The 21,166-nt window shown below is 37.3% G+C and overlaps 1 protein-coding gene across 9 annotated transcripts in view; it reads right to left on the minus strand.

Annotated features, from left to right (window-relative positions):
• FAM168A (family with sequence similarity 168 member A) overlaps positions 1 to 21,166 on the minus strand; it is a 156,559-nt gene that overhangs the window by 66,676 nt on the left and 68,717 nt on the right. For 3 of the 9 annotated variants that reach the window (XM_039848010.1, XM_039848005.1, XM_039848012.1), the window contains exon 2: positions 15,269 to 15,381. The exons of the other annotated variants lie outside the window; for them this stretch is intronic. The gene's annotated coding sequence lies outside the window, so the exon portion shown is untranslated. The remainder of the gene's footprint in view (positions 1 to 15,268; positions 15,382 to 21,166) is intronic. 9 annotated transcript variants of the gene reach the window in all.

Genomic DNA, 21,166 nt, shown 5'->3' on the forward strand with positions numbered 1-21,166 from the left:
TCAGAAACATGCCTTTAGAATCTCCTCAGTCACTAAAGAAGTAAGCCTGCTTGGCTCCCAATATGCTTGCTTGCTTACCTCCTTCAATCAAAAAATTTCACCGAGTGTTTATTTTATACCAGGCCCAGTACTAGCATTAGAGATATGAAGATGAATACATGCCTTAAAAGACCTTGAAGCTAGTGGAGAAGGGAAACATGAAGAGTCAAATAAAGACATCCACCCATGTACTATGGTAGAGATGAATAAGTCTGGGGTCTAGAGAACCTAATAACACACATCCTTTCTCCAGGATGTCTTCCCTGAATATTACCTAACATTTATAAATGCTTACTATAAGCCAGGCATTTTTCTTAGTGTTTTACATATGTTACTTCCTTTAATTTTCACAATAATCCTATGAAGTAGGTGCTATTTATTAACTGAACAGCCTGGCCTACGATGAACTCTCTCTTCTGAGCTCTTGAAATCCTCGCAAAGCATTTTATATCATCATACAGTACTTTGTATCATTGGTTTTTAGAAAATATACCATGGTTAACAGCCCAGGCCCAGCACTCTCCATTGATACACTAGATTCCATCCCCTCACCAAATGAGAGAGACATTACTCTGATCATTTGCCCTCTCTTTCTCCCACATTATCAGAATTTTCCTTTTCTGCAGGATTATTTCTATTAACATATTATTACTTGTCCAGTCAAATAAATAAATAAAACCCCTTTCTTTACTCCATTTAACAGCTCCCAATCCATTTCTCTCCTTCTCAACAAAGCTTCTTGAAAGAGCATTTATATTTGTTTTCTCTCACCTTCCCTCTCATTCTTTTAAATCCATTCCAATTAGATTTTCATTTCCACCATACCACCACACCTGTTCTAACAAAAGTCACTGATAACCTCCACTATGCTAAAAACGGTGATCAATTTTCAGCTCTCATCTTTGACATGTCAGCAGCATGTGACCCAGTTGTTCGCTCTCTCCCCTCTTTTTAATACTTTCTTCACTTGGCTCCCAGACACTACATTCACTTAGTTTTTGTGGGATTTCATTCACATATTCATCCCTCCCCACCCTTCCCAGCTCTCATTCTCAATTTCTAAACCTTGTAGTGATCTAGGCTCAAGTCTTGGGCCTCTTCTCTTTTCTATCTTCATGCGCTCCCAAGGTCACTATAGCTAATCTCAAGACTCTAAATACCATTTATATTTTCATATTTACACACTCCTTCCCTGAAGTTTCTCTCTCCTGAAATCTTTTCCCAGTTCAGTTAATGGCACCTCTATCATTTCTATTGCATAGGTCGAAATTTTGGTGTCGGTCTTGACTTTCCGTTTTCTTATACCTCACAACTAGTCCATCCAGCAAATCTTTTTCAGTTCTACCTCTAAAACCAATTCTCACTACCCTTACTTCCACCATCTTACTTTAAGCCGCCATCATCTCTCGTTAGGATTAATGCAACTAAATTCCATAAACTGGCAAGTCCCACGTTCAAGCATTTTCCCTACCCAACCCACTTGTTCATTCTTTGATTCCTCTGTGTTACATATACCTACTGCACTATTAATGTGCTTGGAGAACAAAGGCCATATCTGATTCTTCCTTCTATTCCTCTAGCACAGAACTCAGCACATAATAGGTACTTTGTGAATGTTTGTTATATTAAAAATGCTAAAAGCCAAAGAAATAAAAAGATCAATTTTTGACTTTCCAAAGTATTTCTGCAGTCATCTAATAACTCAATGAGGAATCAGGGCTGGAATTAGCCTCTACTTTACAAATGAGAAAAGCCTCAAAGAAGAGAAGCAACTTGCCAAGGCTTTACCCTGACTCCTCATACTCCAAGTCCAGTGTTCTTTCCATTACATTAAAATGTTGACTATATTTTTCAGAGCCGGAGAAGACGGTTAAGACAAGAAAGAAGGATCAAGATTGACAAAAAGACTGTTACATTATAAATTAATCACTTAGCAACATAAACGGCACATCCTGAATAAGTAAATACGGTATCTATATTAAAGCCAAGAGACTTGGTTTAAAATAAAACCCATATTTTATAACACTCTACTCCAAGGTATGTAGAAGAGGCATGGATGAAGAGAGAGAACAAGATATACTGTTTGCCCTTATGGAGCTCATAATCTAGTAGCAAAAATGAGACCCAAACACTCAGAGCTTAAAATCTTAGTGGCAGACAAAATGAGAGAAGCAATTGAACTCATAGTTTCAAATAATAAAAGAAAGGCAAGACAATAATTGCTAAAGGAATTTTACAGGTAACCTATGAATCTAATACAACTATTGCAGGAGTTTGGAGAAGAGAGAGAAGGATTTCTGTGACCATGTATGTGTTTTCAGTTTTTTGGTTTTTGTTTGTTTAAAGAAGGAACATAACTTACCATAAAAACTGGCAGAGTTTAGGAAGGAAATGGGCTTGGGGACCCATGTGGGGATGGGGAAAAGGAAAAACAGAACAGAGGTGAAGGTATGCCCAAAGGTTCAAACACTCCCTCTTATATGAAGCTTCACAGATCCTCCCAGCTGGAACTAATAATTGTCCTCTGTTCCAAACACACTCGGTTACAGCCTCATTCTAGATCTGCTTCAAGTTAGACCCAGTTGTTTATGTGACTGCTTCCCTCCTGGGCTATGAGCTCTGTGAACGCAAAGGCTATTTTGTTAACTTATGGAGTTCCCCAATGCCTAATACAGAGCCAAGTACACAGTTTAACTGAAACGAACCAAACGATGTCAGAGCTTGGTAGGACCACAAAGATCATTTAATTCATGCCCTTCATTTTGCAACAGAGAAAAAAGAGACCAAGCGATTTGCTCAAAGTCACAGAGCTAGCTAGTAACAGATACTGGACTGGACCTCTGGCCTCCAGACTCCCAACCCGAAGATTGGCAGCAAGGCCACTTCTCTACCCAAAGTACAAGACAAGTAGCCCCTTGCAATGGGAGGTCTAAAACTCTGAATCGGGAACTGCTACATTACAAACAGCTGAGACCCTGAGTATCAGGCCAAGTCCTTTGTCTCAGAACAGAAGGGCTCAGAAAAACCTGGCAGAACCATCCTTGTTTGATGCAAAGGCCCCAGGATGCTCTGGGCTACAGCCTGGGCACAGGATCAGGAAGTTTAACTGTAATGAAGCTGAAGAAAATCTGGACCAATATGGAGGATGCAAGCAATGGAGAGTTAGATTCCTGCCTAGCAGCACCAATACTGTGAAAGCACTCTTGATGAAAAGGAAAGAGATTGTACTAGAAGCTAAGACTCAGGCAATGGAAAAAAAGGGTAATTTCAGGACACAGTGAAGACTCCCCAGGGAGGCACCTGTCTAATTTGAGGCTGACTGATACAGACATCACACACACACACACACAAAATCAAACTGGTAACAGTATGCAATGTCAAGAATAACCCCACTGAGAATAATGCAGCTTGAGTGATCCAATCCCCATCACTCTCTATCACAGCTGCTGACCCACTAACCACCATCCCCCATCCACATCACAGGGTACTTATTCAAAACAGTTTTATAAATAATTCGATTGAAAAACTGGCAAAGAACTTAGACATGCTTAACATCACTAATCATCAAGGAAATGCAAATCAAAATCACAATGAGATCCCACCCCAGATCTGTTAGGATGGCCACTATACCCCCATATCCCTCCTCAGCCACACCTGCCTCCCAAACACATACGCATACATACAAGAAAATAACAAGTGCTGGCAAAGATATGGTGCAGAAGCTATGGAAAACAGTATGGAGGTTCCTCAAAAAATTAAAAATAAAATCACCTTATGATCCAGGAATCCCATTTTTGGGTCTAGATCCAAAAGAATTGAAAACAGGATCTCGAAGAGAGATTCACACACCCATGTTCATTGCAACATTATTCACAATAGCCAAAAGGTGGAAGCAACCTATATATCCATCAACTGATGAACGGATAAAGAAAATATGGTGTATATATACAATACAATATCATTGACCCTTAAAAAAATCTTGTCATATGCTACAACATGGATAAACTTTGAAGACATGCTAAGTGAAATAAGCCAGTCACAAAAACACAAAAAAACTTAGAAAGAGAAAGCAGAATGGTGGTTGCCAGAGGTTGTTGGGGAATGCAGAGTTGTTTAATGGATATATTTTCAGTTTTACAAGAGGAAAAGTACTAGAGATTTGTTGCACAACAAGGTGCATATAGTTAATACTATTGCATTGCACTCTTTAAAATGGTTAAGTTTATGTTACATGTTTTTAACACACACACACACACACACACACACACTCTCTCTCTCTCTCTCCACACCCGAACTACCGAATCAGACCACCTGGGAATCAGAATTTTAAACAAGCTCCCCAGGTATTTCTGATATATGGACAAATTCAGAAGCCGCTGGCTTCAAAATAAAGTCCAAATTTGATTTTGGCATCCAAAGACCAGCATGAGCACATCCCTCTCTATCTTTCTGTTCTCACCACTTGCTCCTCCTCGGGCCTCACTCTATTTGCCCTTTGGTCTGTGCCCCCAGGAGGCACTAGAGAAGCACTGTCCAAACTAAACTTTCTAAGATGATAGAAATAGTCTACATCTGACCCTAAAGATGTCACCAAAAAACTATTAGAACTAATAAATGAATTCACTAAAGCAGCAAGATACAAAATTAATATTGAGAAATCAGTTGCATTTTTATACACCAATAACAAAATAACAGAAAGAGAAATTAACAACCCCATTTACAATCACATAAAAAAAAAAAAATACCTAGGGATAAATTTAACCAAGGAGGTAAAAGACCTGTACTTGGAAAACTATAAAACACTGAAGAAAGAAACTGAATAAGATACAAACAAATGGAAGCATATATCGTCATCATGGATAAAATTAACATTGTTAAAACATCCACACTACCCACAACAGCTACAAATTCAATGCAATCCCTATGAAAATACCAAAGGCATTTTTCACAACTAGAACAAATAACTTAAAACTTATATGGAACCACAAAAGACCCTGACTATCCAAAGCAATCCTGAGATAAAATAAAGTTGGAGTTACCACACTACCTGGTATCAAACTATACTACACGGCTACTGTATTCAAAACAACATGGTACAGACACACAAATCAATGGAACAGAACAAAGAGCCCCGAAACAAACCCATACCTATAAAGTCAATTAATCCATGACAAAGGAAGCAAGAATATATAATGGGGTAAAGACAAGTCTCTTCAATAAATGGTGCTAAGAAAACTAAACTGATACATGTACAAAAAATGAAACTAAACAACTTTCTAGAATGAAACTGGACCATATACAAGAATAAATTCAAAATGGATTAAAAACTTAAATGTAAGACCTGAAACCATAAAACTCCCTGAGAAAACACAGGCAGAAAACTCTCTTACATAGCTCTTAGCAATATTTTGGGGGATGTATCTATCGCCTTAGGCAAGGGAAACAAAAGAAAAAGTAAACAAATGGGACTACATCAAATTAAAGTTTTACACAGTGAAACAAAACAAAACAAAAAGACAACGTAGTGAATGAGAAAAAATATTCGCCAATGATACATCCAAAATGTGGTTAATATCCAAAACTTATAAAGAACTCCTACAACTTAACACCAGAAAAACCCAAACAAATGTCTAACCACTATGTTGTACATCTGATTAAAAAATGGCAGAGGACCTGAACAGACATTTCTCCAAAGAAGACATAGACATATGACAACAGACATGTGAAAAGATACTCAAAGTCACTAATCAGAGAAATCCAAATTGAAACCACAATGAGATATCATCTCACACCTCTCAGAATGGCTATCAATAAATCAAAAAAAAACAACAAGTGTTGGTAAGAATGTGGAGAAAAGGGAGCCCTCACTCTTGCACTGTTGTGAGAATGTAAACTGGTACAGCCACTATATAAAACAATATGGAGGTTCCTCAAAAAAATTAAAAATAGAACTACCTTATGACCCAGCAATTCCACTTCTAGGTATTTATCCAAAGAAACGCAAAACATCAATTCAAAAAGATATTTGCAGCTCTATGTTCACTGCAGCATTATTTACAATGGCCAAGACAGAGAAACAACTTAAGTGTCCATCAATAGATGAACGGATAAAAAAGATGTAGTACATATATACAATGAAATATTACTCAGACATAAAAAAAAAAAGATAAAATATTGCCCTTTGTGATGACATGGATGGACCTAAAGGGTATTATGCTAAGTGAAATAAGTCAGACAGAGAAATACAAATACATGATTTCACTTACATGTGGAATTTAAAAAACTAAAATAAACAAACAAAGAAAACAGAAACAGACTCAGAGAGAACAAACTTATGGTTGCCAGATGGGAGAGGTGTTGGGGGGATGGGTGAAAAAGGTGAAGGGGTTAAGAAGTATAAATTGGCAGTTATAAAAAGTCACAGGGATGTAAAGTACAGTTCAGGAAATAGAGTCAATAATATTGTAATAACCAGATATGGTGTCAGATGGGTACGAGACTTATTGGGGGGGGTCACTTCTTCAGTTATATAAATGTCTAATCACTATGTTGTACATCTGAAACTAATATAAAATTGTATGTCAATAGTAATTGGAAACATTTTTAATTATGTATATAAAAAATGTTCTACATCTGGGCTGTCCAATAAGTAGCTATTAGCCACATGTGGCTACTAAGCACCTGAAATGTGGCTACTGGCTACTGTATTGAACAGCATGGGACTAAAGCAATAGTTAGAACCCTAGATAATAAAGAGGGGCCAAAGTAAAAACTCAAAACTAAAAAACTTAAATGAAACTCTTTTTCTCACAAATTATCAATGTGCATTCATTCATTTAATAAATATTAACTTCTTACTATGTGCCAGGTACTATTTTACGTACTGGGAAACAGCAGTGAACAACAACAACAAAAAAGACAAATATCCCTGTCCTCAAAAAGCTTATATTCTAATGAGAGAGAGTAGTATAAGTGATTAAAAAGCAAGGACTCTAAAGCCAGAGAGCTTAGGTTCAGATTCTGGCTCTACTGCTAACCACCTATGTGTTCTCTGAAAACCACTTAACTTCTCCATGTCTCAGTTTTTTAATCTATAAAGAGGGGATAATAATGGTACTACCTAATAGGGCTTCTATAAGGATTAAATTAGTTAATATATGTAAAATGCTTAGAACAGTGCCCAACATAAAAGAACCATTACTATTACTGCTGTATTTTGTTGTTATTCTGAGTAGGAAGCAAGACAATGAACAAAGAGCAAACAAATATGGCCAATTAATGGTATGGCAGGAAAATAAAGCAGGGTAAGGGAGTACCAGGATAAGGATTATAATTTTAAGAGGCAAGTCAGGGAAACTTCACTGAGAAGGTGATACCTGAGAAAAGACCTGAAAGAGGAGAAAAAGGAACAAGCCAAACAGATATCTGGGGAAGAAGTTAATCCTCCTGTGAAGTACTTGGTATTACTAACACCATTTTATAGATGGGAGAACTGAGGTACAGACTAAGGAAACTGTCCAAGGTCACATGGCCTATAAATGACTGAGCCTAGAGTCAAGTCTGGGACTGCTGACTCCAATTTCTTCTCCACTACTGGACCCTGTTTTACCTCTCTCTATTCCTTTCTGCAGTGAATCAAAACCAATGGTTTCTCTTCCTGGCACTGAGATTTATAGACTCATTGGGACTAGACAAGCTCTCTGGGTTAATGGGTTAACTAAAGGAGTTAAAGGTACATGTTATTAAGTTCTGGTCATGATGGCAGAGTAGTTAAGCTCTGTGATCTCCTGCCCCCATGACCACAACAAAATTAAAACTAAATTAGAGAGCAGTCAAGCTAGAGAACAACCTGAAGACTAGCTGAATATAACTCCCATAAGTAAGGATATAAAGAAGAGGTCATGTCGAGACCAGTAGAAGAGGTGGAGACATGGAATAGTCTGGTCCCACATCCATATCTGGCAATTGAGAATTGGGAGGAATATCTCAGCTGCAGAGTCCCCACCAAGGAGTGAGGGGTACCAGCCCCACATCAGACTCTTTAATCCAAGGATCCAGAAAGTGCCAGGAAGAGTAGTCCCAACAAAAGTTGACTGTGAAGATCAGTGGTGATTCCATCCATCCCGGTGAAATGGAAGACTGCTGGAAACCCAGACATCCTCTTAAAGGGCCCACACACAGATTCACTCACAAGCACTCACCCTGAGCTCCAGCAAGGGGACAACTACAAAGGTGCCAGAAACATAGACGGAGAAAATGAACTATGTGGCTTCAGGGCAAAGGCTGCCACTGCCCCTGTACTGAACCCTCCTTTTACACAGCCTGCAGGGGGCAGGTAGACACTAAATCTGAATCTGCATTAAACTGGTGAACACCACTCGCTTCACCCTGGTGACTCCCTGAGACCCTGTTCCAAGCAACTCCCACACTGCCTATAGCTCTTTCAGTAGCTGTGCCTCACCGGCAGCCTCAGCCACTGCAAGCTTTCTTAAAAACTTCCCAAGGTCTGCAGTGGCTGACCTCACTGGGCCCTGTGCCTTTTGCTGAGTGGCCTCAGGCCTAGCATAATGGCAGGCAGCCTCAGGTCACAGCAGGAACTCTCACATGTGCCTTGGAGCCCAGCACAGGCAGCCACCAATCAGAATGCTCTGTAGCTCCTACGAGGTGACCACGGGCTGAGCACAGGCAGTGGCTGACCTCAGCTTGCTCTGGAGCCCCACCCAAAAGGACCCTGAACCAACACACCCAGTGGTTAGCCTCAGATCACAACAGAGCACTACCCGATTAGCTCCACAAACAGCACACCCAAAGGTTGGTTTCAGCAGGCACCAGATCCTCACTACAGCAAATCCTGCTTTGTGGGGTCAGCCCCTGCTATGGTTGTAGCTAGTCCTCACAATCAGTCAGCCTGAGGGTCAACCCCACCCACCGATGAGCAAATACCAATCAAAGCTCAACTACAATAGGAAAGCACATACATAATCACATAAGGGACATCCCTGGTGACCCAGCTCACCAGGGATGTCCCTTATGTGATTATGTATGTGCTCCAAGTGAACAGGGAGACTGTATGACTGGGCCTCACAGGACACCTACTACATAAGGCCACCCTGCCAAGACTGGGAGATGTAGCAGATCTATCTAACACATAAAAACAGAGAACAGCCAAAAAGAGGAGACAAAAAATATATATATATCCCCCCACCAAAAATTAAAAAAAAAAAAAAAAAAAACCCAGGAGAAAATACCAGAAAAAGAATTAAATGAAATGGAGGCAAGCAATCTTCTAGATACAAAGTTCAAAACACTAGTTATAAGGATGCTCAACAAATTCAGAAGAATACAGCAATTCAGTGAGAACATCAACGAAGAGATGGCAAACATAAAAAGGGCACAGAAAGCATAAAAAGCAGTTGGAAATTAATACAATAACTGAAATAAAAAATACACTAGAAGAATCAACGACTGATTAGATGAAGCACAGGAATGAGTCAGTAACGTGGAAGACAAGGTAGTAGAAAATACCTAATCAGAACAGCAAAAAGAAAAAAAGAACTTAAAAAAATCAGGATAGTTTAAGGAACCTCTGGGACAACATCAAACATCCAACATTCACATCATAGGGGTGCCAGAAGGAGAAGAGAGCAAGGGATTGAAAACCTATTTGATGAAATAATACCTTAAAAAATTCTCTAACCTGGTGAAGGAAATAGACATACAATTCCAGGAAACACAGAGTCCCAAACAAGATGAACTCAACGAGACCCACACCAAGACAGATCATAATTAAAATGCCAAAGGTGAAAGACAAAGAGAGAATCGTAAAAGCAACAAGAAAAAAGCAGTTTGATTCCTACAAGTGTGCTCCCATAAAACTGTCTGCTGATTTCTCAACAGAAACTTTGCAGGCCAGAAGGCACTGGCACAAAATATTCAAAGTGATGAAAAACAAGGATCTACAACCAAGATTGCTCTACCCTGCAAGGCTATCATGTAAAATTGAAGGAGAGATAAAGAGGTTCCCAGACAAAAAAAAAGCTAAAGGAATTTATCACCATCAAACCAGTATTACAAAAAATGTTAAAGGGACTTCTTTAAGAAAAAGAAAAAGAACAAATATGAATAATAAAATTACAATAACTACATACCTATCAATAATCACTTTAAATGTAAATGGTTAAATGCTCCAATCAAAAGACAGAGGGTAGGTGAATGCATAAGAAAACAAGACCCGTACGTTTGCTGTCTACAAGAGACCCATTTCAGATCGAAAGATAAACAAACCCAAAGTAAAGGGTTGGAAAAAGATATTTCATGCAAATGGAAACAAAAAAAAAAAAGCTGAAGTAGCAATACTTGTATCAGACAAAACGGACTTTAAATCAAAGGCTATATAGTAAGAGAAAAAGAAGGACCCATATAACGAGAAAGGGATCAATCCAACAATAGGATATGACCCTTGTAAACATTTATGCACCCAACGCAGGAGCACCTAAAGCAAATATTAACAGGCATAAAGGGAGAGATCAACATTAATACAGTAATTGTTGCATACAGTAATATAGTAATATTCAGCAGGGAAAAACTAAAAGTGTTTTCCTTAAGATCAGGAACAAGACAAGAATGCCCACTTTCACCACTTTTATTCAATACAGTAGATGGGAGTCCTACCACAGCAATCAGACAAGAAAAAGAAATAAAAAGCATCCGAATTGAAAAGGAAGAAGTAAAACAGTCATTATTTGCAGATGACATAATACTAAATATAGAGAACCCTGAGGATTACACCAAAAAAAAAAAAACTATTAGAAGTGATAAATGAATGCAGTAAAGTAGCAGGATACAAAAATAAACAGAAATCAGTTGCATTTTTATACATCAATAGTGAACTATCAGAGAAATTAAAACAATCCATTTACAATTACATCAAAAAAAAAAATACCTAGAAATAAATTTAACCAAGGTGATAAAAGACCTGGACTCAAAAAATTATATCCAAAGACACTGAAGAAACGAAGACTTAAATAAATGGAAGCATATACCATACTCATGGATAGGAAGAACTAACATTATTAAAATGTCCATACTATCAAAGCAATATATAGATTCAATGCAATCACTTTTCAAAGAACTAGAACAAATAACCCTAAAACTTATATGGAACCACAAAAGACCCCAAATAGCCAAAGCAATCTTGAGAAAGAAGAATGAAGCTGGAAGTATTACATTATCAAACTATACTGTAAGACTATAAGACTATAAATTATACTATAATACTATATGACTGAAGTAATAAAAATGGCATTGTAGAGGCTAAAAAACAGACAACAGATCAACAGAACAGAATAGAGCTCAGAAATAAATCCACGCCTATACGGTCAATTAATCTATGACAAAGGAGGCAAGAATATACAATGGAGATAAAGACAATCTTTTCAATAAATGGTGTTGAGAAAACTGGACAGATACATGCAAAATAAAATGAAACTACACCACCTCACAACATATACAAGAATAAACTCAAAATGGATTAAAGTCTTAAATATAAGACCCCAAACCATAAAACTCCTAGAAGAAAACATAGGCAGTAAACTCTCTGATATTATTCTTAACAACATTTTTGTTGATATATCTCCTCAAGCAAGGAAACCAAAAACAAAAAAACAAACAAACAAATGGGAGTACGTCAAACTAAAAAGGTTTTGCACGAGGAAGGAAACTATCAACAAAATGAAAACACAACCTACTGAATGGGAGAAGATATTCACCAACGATACATCCAGTAAGGACTTAACATCCAAAATTTATAAAGAACTCATACAATTTAACACCCAAAAAAAATCCTATTAAAAAATGGGCAGAGGACATGAAGAGGACATTTCTCCAAAGAGGACATACAGATGGCCAACAGACATATGAAAAGATGCTCAAAGTCACTAATCAGAGAAATGCAAATGAAATACCAACATTATCTCGTACCTGTCAGAATGACTATCGCTAATAAATCAACAACCAGGTGTGGTGAGGATGTAGCAAAAAGAGAACTGTTGTGCACTGTTGGTGGAATTGCAAACTGGTGTAGCCAGTATGGAAAACAGTATGGAGGTTCCTCAAAAAATTAAAAATAGAACTACCTTATGACCCAGCAATTTCACTTCTTGGTATTTATTCAAAGAAATCCAAAACACTAATTTGAAAAGCTGTATGTATTTCTATGTTTACTGCAACATTACTTATAATAGCCAAGGTATGGAAGTAACCAAAGTGTCCATCAATAGATGACTGGATAAAGAAGATGTGGTACAATGGAATATTACTCGGCCATAAAAAGAATGAAATCTTACCATTTGTGACAAGTGGGATAGACCTAGACGGTATTACACAAAATGAAATAAGTCAGACACAGAAAGACAAATACCACATGATTTCATTTATATGTAGAATCTAAAGAACAATACAAACAAAACAGAAAAAGACTCATGGATACAGAGAACCAACTGATGGTTGCCAGATGGGAAGCGGGTTGAGGGGCTGAGTAAAAAAGTGTAAAGGAGTAAGAAGTACAATTGGTAGTGACAAAATAGTCATGGAGATGTAAAGTACAGTACAGGGAGCATAGTCAATACTGTATTATGTATGGTGTCAGATGGCTACTAGACTTATTGAGGGATCACTACATAAATTATATGTCTAACCACTAGGCTGTATACCTGAAACTAATATAAAATAATACTGAATGTCAACTGTAAATAATTTAAAAAATTTTTTAATGGTTTAAAAGAAGGTGCATGCTATTAACTTGCCCTGCGCACTTTCACCCACTGCTTCCTAAGCAGCTCCACACCAGGACCTCCATGTTAAATATATGTTGTGCATAGAAAACAGGTATTTATCAAGACCAATAAGTCTCAAACACCAGGAAGGAGAGGTAAATTATACATCAGAAATAAAGGTTACTCCTTCCAACCAGGCCTTTGAGGGAAAAGGCTTTGTTAGATGTGCGCTGTGGGAAAACTATGATCAAAAGTTAGGTTCAACTTACCAAACCTTTCTAATCTAAACTTGGTAGATTAGAGGTAGATTAGATTCTTTAAAGGTTCTCTCTGCCGCTCTTTGTAGCATGTTATATTATAATAACAACACAGTACCCCTGCACCTTCAGACTCAGGCCCAAAATTCATTCATTCAATAAACAATTATAATTTCAGGCACTGAAAACACAAATATACTGAATTATAAATTCATTAGAGTTTCACATATATTGCTTTTCCTATTTACATATATAAACATTTCAGAGTTGTATTCCTACTAAAAACAAAACTTGGCTCCAAAATTCTGTAGTTTTTTTCCGAATCACATTTAAGAGGGCTATGGATCTTTTATTAGTGTATACTAAACCCATTCATCCCCCCCAAAACCTCTATTAAATCATAGCTCACACTTATATGTTTTTCTTTTTAAAATCACTCATAGCCTGGACTACTCATTTAGGACTTTTTCCCCAGTTACTATATGATGAGAGCACCTCTAATTCTGTATGTGTCATTTTCTTACATCCAACCAACCATTAGTTTCTTGAGATTAGACACAGCATCTTATTTTTCTCTGCATCCCCAGTAAGACTTTTTATAATTTACTTATAATCCATTCCAAGACTAACCCGAAAGAATGTAAAGTGATTCACCATATCAATATATAAAAATAGTTAAAAAAAAAAAATGACTAAAAACCAGCTGGGACAGAGTCTAAATCAAATTATCAAAATTCAGGTCCTGTATCTACCAGATATGTGCCATGTGAGTACTGGCAAGTTATGACCTCTCTAGTCAGTTTGCTCATCTGTAAATATACAATGCTGTAGCTTGCAGAGAGCCAGTTAAGCACAGATATTAACAAAATCAGCTGTGGAGCCAAGCACTGTTGGTTAGATTTAAATCATACCTCCATCACGTAGTAACTGTGTGATCTTGGGTGCCTTACTTAATTTCTTTGGGTCTTAGTGTCTTCCTCTGCTCTAAATGGTAATAATACCACTTTTATAGCTGATATAAAAGTTAAATGAAATAATATATGTAAAGCACTCAACACAGTGTTAGATACACAGTAAGTATTCAATAAAAAGTATTCATAGTAAGTACCATCTCCAGGTTGTTTATGAAAATGTGATTATGTAAGGGGAAAATGGCTCTGAAGTTTAAAGTGCTATGAAATGTTTGGGATGCTTATTACTATTACTCATATCCAAAACTATGGAGCAAATAAATAAAAATGAGGAAAAAACATGTCCAAAGACAGTAGTCTTAAACAACATTTTTTTAAATATAGTTCCTTATAGCTAGCTCTTTTGCATTTCTGGTCTCCTTTCAAACATCTTTAACACTGCTATAAAGCAGGAGTGGAAATGCAAGATATGTACTTGCAACTGACAGGAAAGGTAAGGTGTGGGGTTTTTCCACCAAACTAGGGCAAAACTGCCATGTCTCTTCCTTTGAGCCCTGAAAGATGTAATAATGGATAATCTGTAGTTGCCAGGAAAGTCAGTTTAAATTGAAGCAGCTGGCTGAGTTTTTTTAGTGTTTTGTTTTGTTTTGTTTTTCCTGATACTACGAGAGCACACAGATGTCCCTGGGTCTATGGCTTGCTCTGCATGATGACAGAAGGCACAGCCAGAACATGAAGGCAGCAGAGGACATAAAAAGGCCAGGACACAAGAAAAATACTCAAAAAGTCAGTGTAACATGATCACCAATGGGAAGTGTTTCATGAGCATGTGTTGAATAGGCCAGCATGTGTATAGTCACTGTGATATAATTATGCTTTATGCATTATGATGTGTGTACATGAATAATGTCAAAGAAAAGGCTGATTTGTGTTCCATATACAGAGTCTTAAAATATCAGAACCAGAAGAGCCTTCAGAGAGTAACCAGTCTAGCATTATTGTTATTATGGATGCAGGAACTAGGGAAGAGATGCTTATTCGTGGTTACAGAGACAAGTCAAGGAGTAGATCTGGGACTAGACTCCAGGGCTATGCTGATTGTGGACTTGAGTATTAAGTATGTAAGAAGGGAACATATTAAAAGCTTTATCATTTGTGGACAAATCTCCACAGATGGCTTAAGAACTCCCAAATTTACAAGTGCTACTAACTGTAAGTGGGAGACATTTCTTAGCTAAGTAACTCATTCATCCACTACCATCTCATCAAATGCTTTTCAAATGCTTACCTCAGGAAAGTAGGAAATTCCAACATGTCATAGACCTCTGAGGCTCCTCAAGAATAGCCAGAGCTGTGTTTGGTAAGTTTATCAAAGTGAAATGTCTAAAACAAAGCCCCAATCTGTAAAGGGTAAAAAGGCAGAGAGCTCATTACCCAGCTGTTGTCCAAGATTCCTATAACTAATCTTTGAAAAGAGAGCTTATTAATGGAAATAAAAATTAAATTCTCAAATTTAGTACTCTAGGCTTTTAAAAACTTATCCCCAACCTCTATTCTCCAGCACTCCCCTGTCTTCAACAATGCTCTAGGCAAATTAAACAGGTACTTGGCTTTTCAACTTTGTTTAAAAAGGAAGAGAAGTGTGTGCTCACTTTTCTCCACAAAACTTTTGCTATACCTGTAAATTCAAACCCTAACCATCCTTCAGACCCAGTTCAAGGATCCTAACTCCAGGAGGCTTTCTATAAAAAGCCCACATTAAAGTGACTAATCCCCTTTGGTTCCAAACCTTGTTAACCTTCCCTCCAACCTAGTGTTTCTCACTGCCTTCTCCCATTTCCTTTCATTTAATTCAACCTGTGCTTTGGCTGCATCAGACTAGTTGCTTCTCTCCAAATGCAATCAATCCTCACTGCCTCTGGAGCTTGGCTCTGTCTAGACTGTTTTCTTCCTTGTCAAAATCATACCAATCCAGTTATAGTTCACTAGAAAGAAGGCTGGACAACTTGGACTCACAATATCCGAGTTGAAACCCCAGCTCCATCGATTCCTACCCAAGAGCCCCATCTAGGTCTACCTAGCTCTTTCAACTAGGCAACACAACCTTCCAATGTAAAATCAGATAAGGAACTTGAGAGATTATTAATAACTTAAGCTCTCTGAGGGATACAAAGTTACACAAGGCATGACCTCTGCCCTCTAAGAGTTTATGATGTTACATGAGTGGGAAAATAGAAGGTACCAGAGCCCATAGAGAGAAAAACTGGCCTAGAGTCAAGGCATCAGGGACCTCGTCTCATCTCTGCTACAGAATCTGTGGAATCTGGGCAAATACCTTCCCTTTATAGGGTCTCAGCTTTCTCTTCTGTAAAACTAGCAGGGGGTAATCAGAGAATTTTAAGGCGCCTCTCCACTTTAGTATTCTGTGGAAAATAACCACAGTACTAGCCCATTCATGAGGTGAGCCAAAAGGGTGGTTACAGATAATGCCTATGTAACCAGAAACAAGCTGCTGGATTCAATGGAAGCTGCTCCGCTACCGACAGATCCAATGGAACCTAAAAACGGGGTGGGGATGGGAAAGTTAAAGCCAAATGATGAATGCATCTGCTGCTAGGAAGTCATGGCTAATGACAAGCATACTTCTCATTCACAGGTAGCTCTGCACAAGCATTCAGGTTCCTAAGTCCCTGACTATGCAAAGGACCCTCATTGCCCAGAAGAGAGGTACGTACCAGTCAGGAGCCTGGAGGGGTAAACAATGGATAAAGCCAAATGAAGCACAGCTCATCCTCCCCAGAACTGAGGATGCATTTTGGGCCTCCCCAGTGGTCAGGTTTATTTCTTGCCAGAAACAGTAAAAAGGGAGCAATAAAACAGGGCTCCAGTGGCTGAATTTTTTAAAACATACACTGAATGTCAAGCTCTTTTAGCCAAAAATATAGTTTTTGCTTTGTAGGACTTACAACTACAGAGAAGTAGCAAAAAAATTCCTTTTGTAAACATCAGAAAATAGTAAAAATAGGTTTTGCAATTGGTCAGATTCAGGTTCAAATCCTTATTACCTACAAGACCCTGAGTAACTTATTTAACATTGCTGAGCCTAAGAATCTCCACCTGATAGGTTTAGCTCATGTTAGAATATATTTATATACTATTTATATAGCTGTTTCTGCCATAAGACTGAACAGCTTGAGAGCAGCAACAATATTTTAATCCATTTTCGAGATCCCCTAAGATAGTACCTGGCACACAGTAGGGGCTTTAGGAAATTGAATAAATGTGTGTCCAGTCCTATCCTAGCTGCTATACAAAAATAATGATCACAATAATGTTGAACATAATAATAAAACATAACAAATATCATTTACTATATATCAGACATAATTCAAAATGTTTTCACTTTTTTCCTACTCCCATGTCACACTTACCTGATGAAGTAGGTATTATTGTCCCCATTTTTTTTGATGAGAAAACTGAGGCACAGAAAGGTTAAATAACCTGCCTAAGTCCAGAACAGGCAGATCCATAAAGAAAAAAGTGGTTTAGTGTTTGCCGGGGGCTGAGGGGAGGGGAGAATGATAAGTGACTGTTAATAGTATAAAGTTTCTTTTGAGATAATGAAAATATTCGAAAATGAGATAGAGGAGGTAGTTGCACAAGTCTGTGGATATACTAAAAACTACAAATTGTATACTATAAAAGGGTAGATTTTATGGCATATGAATTAATCTGTTACTTACACACACACACACACACAACTTGCAGAAGGTCAGAGAGTTAGGAAGGGGCAGACCCAGAATTCTAACCCTTAAAATCAGTGTTTTAACCACTATTCTATATTGCCCTGGAGAAACTTAAAATCTAGCACTATCGAGTTATTTTTCACATATAATGTAGGTAGGTAGGTAGGTAGGTACAGACAAACATAAACAGACGGAGCCTACAGATAATGGAAAGAAAACAAGGCCTGGAATTTCAAGTGTTCAATAACATTTAATTGAATTGAACTGAAAAATAAGCTCATTTATTAATTTAATTCCTGACCCCAAGGCACTCGCAGTATAAAATGTGGCCCAGACATGTTAACAAACTACCCCTGATGTAAGCAAGAAGGAAACACATACTATGCAAAAATAATTTCCCTGGGGAAGCATGTTACAAAGTGGTCTGGCAGAGATAGTTACTATTCACTGGATATCCATGAGTTCCCCCACAGTTCTCAGACTTCTTAAAAGTTAGGCAGTGCTAACAATCTGTGAACAGAAGTGACATGGCTCTCTTTGAAGCAGAAGTATCCAAGAGTTAATATATGACACTCCAGCTCTCACTCTCCTTCTGCAAAGGCACCCTGAAAGTCTCATGTTGAGATGGTGGCATCACAAGACTAAAGCAGCATAAATACCCTCGTCATCACCTCTTGAAGGATAACTTCCCTCTAGAGTCACTAGGCCCACATTGGAATTCATATGAGCAAGAATTCAACAAATTTTTGTTATATTAAACCACTGAAATCTTGTGGGCAATTTGTTACCACAGGATAGTTCTGCCTGTCCTGACTAAGTGTATCAAGAAATGAACCCGGAATATATGAAATTAGATCTGTACTCTGCCACTTAGTATTTTGGCTAAGTTATATTTGACGCAATGGTCCTTGATTTACTCATTTTTAAAATGAAGGGAGAAACACTACCCTCAAGACTTGTTATGATAATTAAAATATGTAAAAGCACCTGGCATAGTGCAACCTGCCTTTCGGAATAAAAATAACAGTTGGCTAAGAAATTATTCTAATAGGAGTCTATGTTGTCAAAAGCAGGCATTGTGTTTGGAGAAAGAATTGTGCTTTAACTAATTCGGAAAGAACAGATACTTATTTCTCTGGGTGCAGAAAAAGCCCATACTCCTATTAGCATAGCACTTTATATATCCAAATGACCTCCTATGCATTGCTACATTTGATCATCACAAGAATTTGGTAAAGATCCTTATCAAAGAAAGATTAATACAAGTCACCAGAGCTTAATCTACACTTATCTATAAATCAGTGGGAGAAGAGTACTCTCACCACCTCCAGGTGTGATGAAGCGGTACCATAATTCACTCTGCCTCAAAATAGCTTCCCCTGACCAATGACAGTGCCTAAAATTTCTTAAGGCATTTACTCCAGGAAGGAGTAACATGTCAACAGTACATTAGTTCTTATAAACCAAACAAAATACCTATCTAAAAATTAATAAAAGGAAAATAAAATGTCATTCTCAATCTATTCAATTAACAAAAGAATTCTAATGAAGGTATAAAAAACTATAATCGCTCATGATAAATTAATTATAAAATCTCATGAACTAACACAGGACTCATTGAACACGTGCTGATTAATACCAAAATATCCAGAACTCTCTTGACCTCAAGAGAGGTTTGAAAGTAGAACAATAAAAACTGGACTCACATAGTTATGATATAAGGGAAAAAGTAAAAATGCCAGAAGAATATTAATAAAATGCCACAGAAGAAATGAGGCTAAAGAAATCACTTCTCACAGGAAAGGCATCATGAAAGTTGGCATTTTGGCTGAGTTCTAAGAATTAGAAGCCTCTTGGAAAGCTAAATAGCATCAGGAATTCTGGCCCTTTAAAGGAACATCACAGAGCTCTACAAAATGAACCTATAATACAAAGAGCTATGAACTTGCAGCCCCTGTAAGGAAGTAAATGTGTCCTGCCTCTGTCCTTCACCAGCTGTGTTACCTCAAGAAAGTTGTTTAACCTCCCTGATCTCAATTTCCTCAATAAAATGGGGGAATAGTGCCACTTACCTTACTGGATTGTTGAAAAAATTAAATAAGGAATAAATGGATGGATAAATGATTGAGAAAATGCCTGATAAACTGAAATTGATAGTTAACATTTATCTCAAAATGAATATCCTTGAGATCGACCTCTCTATTCCTATACCATGACAGAATAAACTTAAGTAATTTTCAATTTTTAAATTACCACTGGAATTAAATACTATTACATTTCTAATAAATTATACTTTGAACTTTAAACTCAATTAAGTTTTACTTTTAAATGTAGATAGATCCTTCACCCCCTTCTCTAAGTTTCTGCAGAATTTCATACAAACTTATATTATAATTTTTTCCCTATGTCCCTCTCCTCTAATAGATTTTTGAGTGTCTCCAGGTCAAAGATCATCAGCAATTTGCTTCTAAGTCAGTGTCAAAGCAGTAAATGTTGAGTCTATAAATAAACAGACCTCTAGTACTTTAAAGAAAGTCTGCATGGTAGAAAATCCTTCATTCATTCATCCAAAAATGTTTACTAAGTGCTTTCTATGTGCCTGGCAATGAATGAGACTGACATGACCACTGCCTTTAGGGATTTACTGTCTAATGGGAAAACAGATATGGAACAAATAATTACAAGTATAATGAAAATTTGTTTTTTTAAATACAGATTGCTCTGGGAGCTTAGCAGAGGCAAGAGCATGTGGTCACAGAAAATGTAGACTGAAAGGTATCTTCAAGGTCAGAGAGTCTACATACTTTTTTTTTAAGCAACCAGTAGTAAACAATCTCTCACACTTCATGTGGCTAGTCTAGAATCCAGGTCACCTGACTGCTAGAGGTTATTGTTCTTTTTGCTATTCCAATTCACAGATTTCTAAACCAAACAGAAATAGATGCTATATATAGAGTTAAAAGACAGTGTTTATTTAAGGTGGTGGGGTTGGGAATCCTTTATGTTATGATGGATTGTGCTTGCCTGTTATTTCTCTGAAGTTACACTCTTAAACACAGAAATAAATATTTCTGTCCTTCAATGAGATCAAGGAAAAATAACTACTTAGAAGTGTCTCTTATACTGCAAAACTTTGGTCTTGGTTCAGGGTTGCCAATTACTTTTTGAAATATCTGTCTGATATGACCTTGAGTATTTTTTAATACGAAGGAAGATTTTGTACCTTTTCAACATAAGATAGGAAGCAGAAGACATTCATGCTGGGGAGAATTGTAATTTCTTTCAGCAAGGGTCACAACTTAATAGTAAATGCCTATAAAAAAGGCACTGGGCCTTAGGAAACCAGAAAAAGAAGAGCAAGTTAAAGTCAAAATAAGCAGAAGAAAAATTATAAGAATTAGAGCAGAAATCATTGAGATTTTAAAACAGAAAATCAACAT

This window comes from Pteropus medius, unplaced genomic scaffold (assembly GCF_902729225.1).
Source record: "Pteropus medius unplaced genomic scaffold, Ma_sr-lr_union100, whole genome shotgun sequence".
NCBI lineage: Eukaryota > Metazoa > Chordata > Mammalia > Chiroptera > Pteropodidae > Pteropus > Pteropus medius.